The 13,723-nt window shown below is 40.4% G+C and overlaps 1 protein-coding gene across 5 annotated transcripts in view; it reads right to left on the reverse strand.

The window, feature by feature from the left end:
• CDH11 (cadherin 11) overlaps nt 1-13,723 on the reverse strand; it is a 90,827-nt gene that overhangs the window by 38,982 nt on the left and 38,122 nt on the right. For 4 of the 5 annotated variants that reach the window (XM_021534737.4, XM_085589354.1, XM_085589355.1 and 1 more), the window contains exon 2: nt 12,308-12,413. The exons of the other annotated variant lie outside the window; for it this stretch is intronic. The gene's annotated coding sequence lies outside the window, so the exon portion shown is untranslated. The remainder of the gene's footprint in view (nt 1-12,307; nt 12,414-13,723) is intronic. 5 annotated transcript variants of the gene reach the window in all.

Below are 13,723 nucleotides of genomic sequence, written 5' to 3' on the forward strand. Positions count from 1 at the left end.
TAAAGCAGGGGAAAGCAGGAAGACAACTTAGTACATTATGGAGTGAATGACACAGAAATAAGCCTGAGAGAGTGATATTAAAAGGCTTGGGAAATGAAAAATGGCTGTAAACAGAGTTTTACATTTACTTGCTGCCCTGGGGAGATCCACTTAAGATAAATGTGACAGAGGCTGTCTGGTTTTAAGCATAAACTCTACAGGAACACAACCAGCATAAGAAACACAGTCTTATTAAAGAACATGGTGATTGATAGAGTCATTTCAAGTGATGACTAAGCTTTTGGTAGAGTTTATTTTAAATAGTAATTGCGTTCTTGTGCTTCTCAGACAAACTAGAATTCTCATAATTCCCTGGATGATCCAAGGCCAGCGAGGCTGAAGCCAAGCCCATGCTAGTCTCAGTCATTTTGTTATTATGTAAGTGGCTATCTATGACAGCCTGAGGAGGACACAAATGACAACTAAAGTCAACTTACTTGCAACTACTAATGCTGTATTTACATGCTAAACCAACCCTGAATATTCTTTCTGCAGGAATTGATATGTATGAATATCTGAATAACATTTGTGCTGTGACTGATAGACTCTTTGTTTTGTGCCAGAAATTAGACAGTAAATCAAGATTAAATGGTGAAAACCTATCAAAAACTAATGACTGCAGGCAGGTCTATTGAGCTCCCAGACCAAGGCAGACAGAATTCCAGCCAGCAATCCATTTCTGCTCAGATCCATAATCTCTTGCTGAAGGGCTGGCAGCCCCCTCAGGAGCAGAAATCTAAATTCATTCTGTGATTCTGCACTTACAGCTTCATTTCCAGAGGCAGCTTCAGCAGTGCTGCCCAAAGGCTGGACTACTAAAGCATCCTGGGTGGTCTTTGTATGGCCAGTGCATTCCTCTACAAAACATTCTTCCACTTTGTATTTAATCGTACCGGACTCCTCAATCCCCTTGTCCCCTTCAGTTTGGTCTCCCTCATGCAGGAAAGTTCTTGATGAAAGACTTTCCCATCATCGTGACTCATTTAGAGAGGTTCACATTACAGGCCCTGGAACATTTATCTTTATAAAACCAACAAGTTAGGGAATTACTGAGAGTTCCCTTTACAAATAGATTTGCTAAAAAGAGAAAGGTGAGAGCTAAATTACCAATCAAAAGCCTTCTCCTTTCCCCAGCTTTCTTGGAGCTGCAGAAGGAAGAGCTCAGATGCTTTAGCCATGCCTGTGGAAGGTTCTTCTTTTGATAGCTTACTTAACTATTCCAGTTTAGTGCAGATTTCTTCCATAAAGAGCATAAAAGCCACCTTGAGATTTCTGAATGAAAAATTGAATCAATAATTAATTTTTGCCTAGACAGAGATTGTCTGTGAGGAGACCAATTTTGGCTCAAAAGTATAACAACCTCAGAATATTCAAACACATTCCTAAAGTAGCCTCAGTTTGCACTAATAAAGGAGACCATCACTGTTTAAATACCTAATGGAGGCTACAGCTGGAAAGACCAAATCTTCACATTTCTATTATTATTTGTGACCTATTAAATCACAAGATTGTAATTAAAACAATGTTTGTATTAGTCTTTTTCTGAGATGTCTTGCTGTAATTAGTCACCATAGAATATTTCCACTTAACCTAAAAAACCCCGAGTACACAAACACAAATGAAACACCACCTTCATTAAAACAATTTGGCTTTCTGATCTGCTCTGAGCACAAATCAGAGGAATTATATGGATTTTTAGGGTTCATAGGCTGTAAGGACTAAGACATAATTTCCAACTTTTAATTGCAAACCCAAAAATCCAGCAACAGGTGGTAGGATGATGCAATGAAATGCTAAGCATACAAATAAATACAATAATAGCACAAAAAGACAGACTGGTGTTAGCTTGCAATTAAAATCTGTTTTTTATAAAACTGATCCACTCAAAAAAAAGAGCAAATGATTCAGCATATTTTTCATAAGCATAACTCATTTTGAGTTAAACCTGTTCATCACATCTCTTTAACTGATCACATGAACCACAAACACATCCCAGACCTGGCTTGGCACTATTTCTGACCTGTAATTACAGATGATGGTGGCAAAACATTTCATTTCTGTTCCTGTGACAGAACCAGTAGCAACAACAGATTTAAAGTAGTGCCTTGCTTTAGCTGGAATGATGTTTGATGTCATTGTTATCATGCAGAAGATGCAAATTTTAGATATCCGAACTGATATTTCACAGAGCTTGTAGTGGAAAATTGGCCCAAAATGGGCATTTTAAAAATTGGATTAGTGATAGTCATAGCTGAATCTATGAATCAACTTTATTAGATGTATTTTGGAAGTGCATTAGGGATTTTGAGGCTATAAATACCTTTTGTTACCGTTACTGTGGTGCCAAGGGCAAGCCTTGGCCTTAAGAGTACAATCCCCAGGTCTGGCAGGGTGTATCTGCAGGTCCTAAAACACCAACCTCATTTCTCCATCTTGCACCAGCAATGTCTCCTTTAACCAGCAGGAGACTATGAAAGTACTGGAGTGGGAATGAGCCTGTGTCCAGTCAGGTAAAGCTTCAGCTTCCACATCAATAACAACTTTCGCATTAATGAAAATCCCTGAAGTGCCCTTAAAAATCAATCTGGGGAAAAGAAAGGGAAACTGAACATTTGGTAGGTGTGCTGGATTGAGAACAGTTTACTTTTTTGATGAATTGACCTTAATATGAGGCAAGTAGAAGGGAAAAAACTATATTTATATAGGTGAAAAAAATCCAAAAACCTATTATTAAAAAAATGCCATGCATGTACATATATACACATAAAAATACTGGAAGCTCCTTTCACCAGAACAGGACTAAGCATTTTTTTTTCTCCACATTACACATGCCCTTACATTCAGCATATTTTCTACCAAAATATGCTTTTCAAAATGTTGCCAGGGTATATCACTATTTCAATGCAACCAATTTTTTTTGAAGTCTCCCATAACAGTAATTAAATAAATTGCTCTTGGAGTAATTATGTTTTTTTTTGGTTTTTTTTTTTTTTTCTCGAAAAGGAACTGTTAGGTTAAAGAGAGATGAGAGAGTCTGTCACCAAACTCTTTCTAGAAATCTTTCTAGAAACATTGGTGCTTGCTACATTTATTGGAAGAATTATGGAATACTTTAAAACTTTGGACCCATTTTAGCTTTATTAAAAGGAAATGTCAACTTTCCAGCTGAAATAAGCACCAAGCTAAAATGACTGCTGACAGTCCTGGGAGTGCAGAGAGAAAAAAAAAAATGGAAGTTGTGTCAATAGAAAGCTTTTAAATTCTATGTATTAAGTCCAAGAGCGCTGGTGAGAACTGGAAGGCCAATTGCAGTGTTAAAGCAAGTGGATGGTGAACAAGATGAAGGGGATGGAGAGCCCAGGGCTGATGACCCAGTGGAGGGCACAAAATAGAACAGTCCATAAATCCAGCCTATTGGAGCCCTTGGAGACTGGGCTCCTGAGGTTGGGGAGGTTCTGTGTGTGGCCATCCATCAGCTCCAGTGCCTCCCTCTCTGCTCTGGGAATTTGACCAGCCCTGATAGAGGAAAGCAAGACTTTCACAGCTCCACAGAGTTTCCAAATGTGTAATTTTATGTTCCAGCTGTACTTTGGCTTTGGCTCCAAGTCAGGCTAAAATTTCTAGGTGTAGCATGTCAAGCATCTCATGAGTTTTTGGGTTTTTTTTCCCAGAATAAAAGTTCTTTTACCTTTGCTAGGGATTCCCTTTTATTTGTGGGGATTTGGTATTCATCTGATAAGCAGCATTGATTTCAGAACAAACTTAGCTAACCCTCACCTTGTTCTCTGGCTTAGTCTGGTACCTCAGACTTCTGGTAGTATTATTCACATTGCAAAGAACATGGAGCTTTCAATTTAAAGCTTTTCTTTTAATTCCTCGGCTCTGTTTTTCTTTATCTATGATACTGAAATGCCCATCCTCCTTTTCCTTTAAATCTCTCTGGTATATGAGATAATATTGCATAAGAATAACCCACATGGATAAGTATCTGAATTTCTTTATGGAGCCTTTACCATATCCAACCCAGGGACAGTGACACAGTGTTTGTCTGCAAGCTAAACTACTTTCTCACTGCTTTGAAGACCCAGAGACAGTGTTTTTCAACTTAAACACTCACAAGGGTGAGCAAAAGGACAATAAGAAATAGCTTCCTGGAAATCCAGTGGTCAGAGGAAATAAAGAACCAGACAGGCACCAGCTGGAGAAACTGACTCTGGGGATTCATCCAAGAACGGGGAACATCTTTCTGAGCAGACAGACATATTTCTTGTTCCAATGGATGGCTGACAGGGTAAACATTGCTATAAAAAACTTAACATGATCTTTTTTTTTTTTAACTCTTTGTGTGAATTTTGCTAACCCCTTCTGGCTTAAGCTTCAACAAGTGAGCTTAGAGTCAGACCCAAGGAATGCCAGATCCTTCCTTATTATAAGCAGGAAGAATAATTATGAAGGTCAAGCACAGGCACTTGTATTATGTTTGTAAACACTGCTTTAACTAAACCAAACGAATGATGGTGTAAGAATGAGATTGCCAATAGGAATATTTACTAAATGCTTATTTAATAACTGGGCTTAAATAAATAGTGTGAAGCATAATTTTCCACATGTTAATGTGAACTTTTAACATTTTCAGCCCCTTGTAAGCCCTTAGGACAGTGTCACCATCACTTGTGACATGCCCAAGCTGGAGTGAGCTGCCAGCACAGGCAGCAGGACCCATCTGGACTCTTAGGCAGCATCAGCACCACTTTTGGCCTGCCCAGGCTTTGGGTTTGGTTAATTTATTTGCCTGTAAGAAGTTATCTAACGACCAAAGTGTCATTGCCTGTTTTTCTTGGGCTTTTTGCTTCACTCAGGATGGCTCCGTGCTGTAACACAGTGGGTTTATGTGAATGTTTGAAATGAAAGGGTAAAAATGACAATGCACTGGTCCATACACAGTGAACTACCTGTGCAGCCAGAAGACAGCAAAAGAGGAGAGAGGCGATGTGGAAATTGGAGAATAGTGGGGCTGGAAACTGCTTCCCAAGGCTCAGCTGTGGAACCACTGCAGTCTGGGAGCTGCACAAAGCTCAGAGACAGCACAGGGAGCAGAGGGTGCTGTTCAACACACAGAAAATCACCTTTCACAGCAACACAGGCTGCCATGTGCCCTACAGAGCCAAGGAAAAAGTGCAGCCTGAGAAGCAGGTTTGCAAATTTAACAGTGACTAGAAAAATAACATGCTAGAAAGAGAAAAATGGCTCTGGGTCCAGGGAGAAGGATCCATCCCTGAGTTCTCTGCAATAAGGTCCCACCCCCATCCTGCCTCAAGACCTTTGCCTGAGGCAGAAGGTGGTTCCTTTCCACCAGGAAAAGTCAGGGACTGGGAAGCTCCTGTGCACCACTTTTAACTGTACATAACCTGTGTAAGGGCTCAGTGTGGCAGAACTGATAATTCTCTGGTTAGACTCTTTAGAATTTAGGCCAACAGAACATTCTTGGTTTTTAATTTCTGTCCTTTTGGGTTAGATGAGCTCAACAAGGTGCAGCAGATTAAACTGATGGAGACTTCAATGACCCTGGACTGAGACCTGGATGTAGCTCCACAACTGCTCAGAGGCAAAGCTCTCAGCTGGACAAAGGGCAGTGTGTCAGCCCTGTGTGAGCTGTGCAGAGGAAACAGAGGGAGCAGCACGTGGGGAGCAGAGGTAACCTGGATAACCCTAACCCAGCAAAGCACCAGCTCTTGCTTGGGAGAGTGGATTAAAAAGTCATTGCCATTCTATTCTTTGCTGGTAAGTTTTCCCACTGAAACAATTAATTATCTCTGTATTTGTTAAATGTAAAGCAAATCAAATTACTACAGACCTACAAGGAGAAAAGTGGTCATTCCATTTGTTGAATACACAACTTTGGTGTCATTCTGCTGATGCTGGGAGCAGCAGAGGGGTGATAACCAGTGAGTCAGTGGCTTTACTGGGAGAGAGCACCGCAGTATTTGTTGAACTGTCCTTGGGGTGAGCCTGTTCCTAGGATGGGGCTGTTCTCTCCTGGGCCTCACACATGGCAGAGGGGGACAGGAGACACAGGCAGCACCTTTGGGCTCATGAACAGGACAGCAGAGCAGTGAAGGCTGCAGCTGGCTCCCAGCCTTGGGATGAACAGCTCATTAGTGAGTGCTAAATGTTTGTGTGAGCACATTTCCTGGAATAAATAGGGAATATCTTCTACCCTGCATGCTGCAACTCACACATGCTGCCTGTAGTAAGAAAGTATGAGAATAGCTTGGGAGGTCAAGGCACAGCCTTTGGCTTGGTTGGTTATTTTTGCTTCAGTGCAGCCCTGGCTCACAAAACATAGCTGATGGCAGGAACCCGAGCCAGGACGGCCAGGAGGCCTCTCACAGTGGCCGGGCTGGGCAGCTTATGTAATCGGCTTTTCTGTTTTGCGGGGAGAGATGGGAGAGTTGGAGGCCAAATGGCCAAGTTCTCCTGTAAAAGAAGGGATAAATCTGCAAAAGTACAGGGGGCCAGACCCCGTGACCATGAATATTCAGTATTTTAGGTTGTTGTTTCTAAAAGAAGATTGTGTTCATAAACAGAACCAGAAAATACCCTTCAGTGTCAGTCCTGCTTTAGATTCCAAATGTAATGTTGGCTCAGACTTCCCCTTTCCTGGCCTCTCCCATTATCCCATTGAATTCATTAGGAGGTTGTGGCTACTGGCCAAAAGAAATGGGTAATGCATCCCAGAGCTCATATTCTTTGAAATATCTTCTGAGACAGGAATTTGTAGCATCAATATAATGAAACTCAGATTGTAGCATTAAGGTCTGAGTCTGTCTGCTTGCCACACATACCAGAATGATACAGAAAATTTGAGCCATGGAACCCTGAGGAAATTGGGGAAAATATGCACTCACATTTAGAGGGAGGCTTTAGGACTTTGTTGCACCAAGTCAGAGAACAAGTTAAATCATGTTTAAGAACAGCCTCAAGCAAGAGAGAAATCACACACATGATGCTACATAGGTATCAGCAGCAGACCTGAAAGAATTGCCATAGAATCACAAACACTTTTGCTTTGGCACACTGAATTTAGCAAATTTAGCCTGGTCTAGAGGAGTTACTACCTTAGATATGAAAAAAATAGGATCAAGTCCTGACTCCATTCTCATTTTGTCCCTCCTGATTGTGACCAGCAGTGAGAGGGTTACTTTTTTGCTTTAAGGTATCTGTTTAGTGTGTTGTAGTCTATGCCATTCTCTTTGATGTTATGTTTATTCTTATGTATTCAATGATTATCAATTGGGTGTTTTCTATCCCAAAAAAATCCACATTATTCTCCTGCAGTAATTACAAGTATTGCTTTTATAGTCCAGAAACTGGACAGCTTTTTCCTGTAAAGGAACAGGAGAGACTTCACCTAAAACCTTGGAACAAACCTTCATTTATGTGACAGGGGAATCATTTTTATTCCACTACATGAATTCACTGAGCTGCCACAGGCCAGTCATAATCTGTTATTGTTTCCCTACAACCTTGTACTATTAATTTTTCTTTTTAATGAACTGTCCAGTCTAGTTTAGCTGTGGAAGCTATGATGGAGCTGCAATAGAAATGGTTTATGTCATGCCTTTGTCAAAAAGCTTTCCCCTACAGCACCAGAACGAAATTGAAAAGCGATTTTAAAATAAAAGTAACTGAGTGGTTGCAAATGCAGGTTGTCAGGAATGGAGAGAGAAAAACCTTTGCAATTACATTAGATTTTAGCAATCACTACTCGTGTGTCTTTATTAGTGTTTACACAGATGAGGAAAGCCACAGAAACTGCATCTGCTGCATGGTTATATCAGCAAGTGTTCCTGCAAGATACATTTTTAGGAAGTTTTTCTTCAACTGTGACTAACAATGTAGTAATTGACTGGGTTAAACACATCAAAAGAATTAAATACACTAAATTTTGATTTATTTTATGGCATGCAGAAGATGTCAGGTTTTGAGACATTTTTGACAATTTTTGAACAAACTAACATCTGAGCAGAATTCAAATCATTTTTATTGCATATGAAATCTTGAAAGGCTGAGTGTACAGACATCTTTTCGTATGTAATATATATGTGAAAGGCAAACTATTTAGTTTTCTCTTGGGTTCATTTTTCTAGCCCTGGCTATGTGTATTTTTTCTTGGAGACACTATAATATAAATTTTAAATATGCTATTATTCTCCTCCTCACCATCACTATTAAAACACAAAGTGAGCAACTATATATATATATATATATACACAGATATAAATGTATATAGGTATACATGTGTGTGCATATATACACACTGTATATTTATGTATTTATTGTTAAAGCTGACAACAGTTTTATCCACAAATTCCCATTAAAATTGTTTCAGAAAGACTCTGGTTTAGCTTTTAATTCTCACTTTTCACCTTTGAAGCAACTGTGGAACTTTTGCCAGTTCATTTTATCAGAGCACGATGTCCAAGTATTTGAGGTTATTTTGACCCAGAAATGATTGGCGTTCTGGGGAGTTTTTCAGCCAATGGATCAATCTTTTAATGTCCTTTCTCCTCTGCTGGCCAATCTCTACAGCCTGTGCAGTGCAAATTCCTTAGGGAATCTCATCCTGCTGGGGGGGGGGGGGGGGGGCGGATTTCAGGAGTTTCCGGTTCCTTAGCCCAGCCAGGCTGCTCCAGATCCTTCTCCAGAGCTGCACCCTGCAGCCCAGGCATGGCTGGGATTCCCCACAGAGCTGGAAAATGCAGGGATGAGTCTCTGATGACTCAACTGTTTCAGGATTCAACCAGGAACAAACTTTTTGCCACAAAAAGCTGAATTTCAGCTCGGGTACAAGTTCATTGTTTTCAAAAACAAATCACTCATTTCATCACTCTTCTACATTGAAGATTCTTTCAAGGCAACATGGAAATAATTTTCTATTAAAAAGCAGATAGGAAAACCTTAAATGTCCATGTTAGTAAGTATTGAGATCACAAGAGACAGGACAGTGTCAATTTATTTCCCCACTTGATGTCTTTGAAGCATTTGTAATTTCTAACAAAATAATCATCCTTCTTTGGTATCTGTTTGACCAGAGTATGTCTTATAATTATCCTAACAATGTTTCCAAAGTTCTTTCAGCTCAAGCAAGGTCTTGAAGAGAATCAAAAAGGCAGAAGTAATAAATTCAGACTCCATCTCCTTGCACAGACTATATGAAATGACACTTACTCTTCTTAACAGTTCTCTCTCAGGCATTTCCTTAAGAGCCACCTGGAGATTCCCTGTACTTTGGAGTGTCATCCTACTAAAATCAAAGCTTTTGCCCTCACATGTGAGTCAATTTCATTTAGAATACTAATATCCATCCTAAAATACATGTAATGAACTAATCCTGCAGGTACATTGAATGTCTGTTCTGTGGGCTCACACTGAGAATTCAAAATTCAGGTTTTAAAAACCTACACAAGTGGATATTTGTAGAGAAGCAAAGTGAAGATGTGAGGCAGGATAAATCAGGCAGCTGGAGGGGGAACACTCTGCTCTGATTTATAGGCCAGGTTCAACATGCAGGACAGGGATTCCAAGTGCAAATTAATTTTCTTTCCACATGCCATTTGTACAAAAACAAAACTATAGAGGAATTTCATTCCAATAGCTGCTCTGTGCATCAAGAACACCCTGGTTTTCCCATTCTGGTCTTTCTACATAAGAATGAAATATTACACTTGAAAGAGGCAAAGTATGCATTATACAGTAATAATTTATATATTCAGGAAGTGAACTTCAGTTTCTCATCCTATCTGATGAACTCATCACAGCCTGCCAGGATCTGAGGGGGCTGCAGGGAGTGTGGAGGGGGGCTCTGCACCAGGAGCTGCAGTGCCAGGGGCAAGGGCAAGGGCTTCACTCTGACAGAGGGGAAATTCAGTCAGGTGTTGGGCAGGAATTGTTCCCTGGCAGGGTGGGCAGCCCTGGCCCAGGTGCCCAGAGCAGCTGTGGCTGCCCCTGGATCCCTGGCAGTGCCCAAGGCCAGGCTGGACACTGGGGCTGGAACAGCCTGGGACAGTGGAAGGGGTCCCTGCCATGGCAGGGATGGCACTGGAAGGGCTTTAAGATGCCTTCCAACCCATTCTGGGAGTCCCTGATTTTGTGATTCTATTAGAGTATTCTTTTTTGGGGTCCTGAGGACCCTTTATTCACGTAGGATGCTTTACAGAATAATATAATCATAGGGAAGTGTATCTGTTATGCTTACCCTCAGTCTCTCTTGAAATTCAGTATAGAAAATCCAAGCAGCACAGGAGGAAAATGTCCAGTCAGGATATTTCCAGTTCCCGTATCTCCCTGGTCACCTTCTGTAGTGACTGAGCCAAGGCTGTGTCACAGCCCACAGCAGCTCATCAGGGCCTTGCTGTCTGCCCCACTGCTCTTTGTTCCATGAACAATAGTTAAACATGAATATTTTACCTCCTCAACTCTTGTCATTATCCAGATACTGTAACAGGAAATTTGCATTCCTGAATAAGCACAGCTGGAAGTAATTTAAGAAAGATCCTTCAAAAGAAGGGAAGAGAATTTAGGAAGCATATGGAGTCAAAGGTTTACATGATAATCAACAAAAGCAGCTCTTGTTCCTCCTCTTTTGCAGGGAGACACTTCACACTCCAAGCAGAGGGAACATCCCACAGTCTCTCTGCAGGAAGCTTTCTTTCACAAATTATTTGCTTTAACTCTGAAATGCAAAGAAGTCTATGAAAAAGACTGCACTTTGTCAGATAAAACTGCAGTAGGGACCCAGTTAAAATTATCTCACACACAAGTGAGAGTGATGAGCTGTTTTCCCTTAAGCTTATTCCTCACAGTCGTTTAATTTCTAAAAATTTAGTCCATTTAGAAGTAGCTCTGAAGTCAAGAACAAATGGAGTAGAAAGGGGCCTGAACTAAACCATGACCTGAGATATTAGAAAATGCCAAAAGAGGCAAAACAGTGGTAAGAAAATTCATGTAACTGTGCATGGAACAGAGACATGCAGAAGTAATTTCAGATATTTTTCTCTATGTCTTCTTGATACTCAGGAATGAATTTGAAACCTAGTGAGGAAGTCTTCAAACCAAACCCTCTTCAGAATCATTCTGTTGAGAAACTGGATCTGAACAAGAGCTGAGCACTGTCTGCAAAATATGGCTTTTGTGTTCAGACAGGACCAGAATCTGCCTCTGCCGTTGCTCAGGAGTTAATTCAACTCAGAGCTGCAGGTGTCACGCAGCCTGGCTGCTGCAGTCCCCTCTCCTGAGGACTGCACACACACATCCCATAGAGCTGCTCACAAGGATGTTGAAGTGTTGGTCTATTTGGCTGCCAGAAATAAGATAATTGTCATTTAAGGACATTTTCACAGAAATGAAGCATCTGTCAAGCAGCACCTGAGTGAATTGAATGTAGAAACTGTGAATGAGTCAGCAAGACAAACAGCTTTAAAATCCTGGCATGGTAGTTTTTATCCCACAAAATTCAGGTGGGCTTGTGCCTTTGATTCTGTAAAAATGATAGTGTTTAGATATTTATTATCTATTACACCTAATATGTTTCTGTGTTAAACTTAGAACCAAACAATGAACATACAGTAAGTGAGGAATTCTCACCTCTGTGGAATCACAGCAAAAGCACAACTGAAAGTCACAGGGGATTTGAAAAATTAAAGACATCAGAGCAGCAGATCCAAATATTTTTATGTCTAGAGTTTCCCATACTCTGTCCTTTCACACTTACCACCTTCTCTGAAGCCTAAGGGTCACCATGAAGTTCTCTTCCCAACCCAAGTCTGAGCAGTTATACTGAGCTCAATATATCAGAGAAAGAGTCCAAATGTGGAGTTAATTACTCACTAAAACAAGGAAAGTATGAACCTGTTTGAATGATCACTTCCAGCTGTAAACCTAAATATCAGAAATATTCTTACATTCATGCTCTTCAGTGCTCCACTGCTGTGAATTTTCAAGTGATACTTTGATGTTTAAAACAAGAAATTCAACAAAAAGGATTCAAAACATGTCCCTTATCAAACTGTGCTGTTCAGAGGTAGAAGGATGGCCCGTGTCCTACAGCTGACAGCTATCAGGAATTCTGGTTAAACTCTCTGAGGGATCAGTGCCTGCAGAAATGTTCCCTATATTGCACAAACATTGTAGACACTACAGAAGCAATGTTCCAGCCATGGATCCCTGACATCCCTCAGGAGATCACAGGGTTGGATGCAGGACTTACCTTCACCCACTGGAAACCTGCTGCCAGTTGATGTAGCATATTCCACACATCTGAAATGCCACTTCAGGAGCCCTCTGCTGCCACTCAGCTACTACTTCAGCTCTGGCTGCAAAGAGGGAAAAAGGACACCTGAAATCCAACCCATCGGTGGGACCAGAAAAAATGAAACTGAAGCCTGGCCTATAAACTACCATAGCAGCCTAAAGACAAGAAATGAAATACTACTTATAATTAATAAATAGCCTTTACCTAGAATCACAGAAGGCCAGGTTTGGAAAGGACCTTAAAGATAAGCCAGTGCCACCCCTGCCATGGGTAGGGACACCTCCTACCATCCGAGTCCCGTCCAACCTGGAATATTTAAGACTCACTTTTGCTACAATGTTCCCGTAACTAAAATGCTTGAGGCCATATCAAAATTCTTTCACATCTCTTTTGTGTTATCTATGAAAAAATCTGTTCTGGCAACATTATCCAAGACAAGAGACACTGTAGTGAAAAAAGGAACATCTGCAGATGCCATTAACCAGCAAGATGTGCTTTGAACATTTCAAAGTGCTCTAAAGGCATATTAGAAAATCAGTGGGTTTATGATGGAAAAGGGAAAAGATTATTTTAGGAGGTGGAACTGCCACTACAGTAGTGGAAAAATATGTAAGAGAAAACATTTCAAGCAAAAAAGAAAAAAAAAACAAAAACAAAAACAAAAAAAACCAAAAACAAACAAACAAAACCAAACCAAAACAAAAACAACCAACCAAAAAAACCCACCAACCAACCAACCAAAAAAAAAAAAAACCAAACCCCAAAAAAACCCCAAACAAGTAAGAGGTGCCTCTGCCTCTAAGAAGTTCATCTACAGCTGTTTTAGTGGTTACAATTCTTTCACAAATGGAACCGGAAGTTGAATCAATCTGGACAAAGGGAGCAGAAATAAAAAGAAACCTGCTGAATCATTTCTCATGGCAAGTCTTGAATTTAAATTGGTAAATTAGGGATGGTCACAATTTCCCAGAGCAGTCATCCTCACGCCTCATCATTTCATACCTCATCATCCCAGGTGTTTCTGACAATGTCTCCACACAAGTAAAATATAGATAAAATATAATTAATGTGACTGATGCAAAGGAAATAGTCAGTGTGATCTGTTGTTACCTACTGGTGCAAGCACTGCATTCCTGAGGTTCATTTGACACCTTGATAGACACTTAAACAGCCCTAACTGAATTCTAACTAGGAATAAGATCCATTCCAGCCAAGGAAACCAGGCTAGATTCCCTAGTACCTCCAAATTTATTAACTGAAAATTTCTAGAACTAATTATTTAATAAAAAAATAGCCTCTGTAATTTGGGCTGATAGATCCAAGTCAGTAATTTTCTGTAGTGTTTAACTATTGAAGATACCTCATCTATAT

Source organism: Lonchura striata, chromosome 11 (assembly GCF_050655825.1).
Source record: "Lonchura striata isolate lonStrDom1 chromosome 11, ASM5065582v1, whole genome shotgun sequence".
In the NCBI taxonomy this organism is placed as follows: Eukaryota; Metazoa; Chordata; class Aves; order Passeriformes; family Estrildidae; genus Lonchura; species Lonchura striata.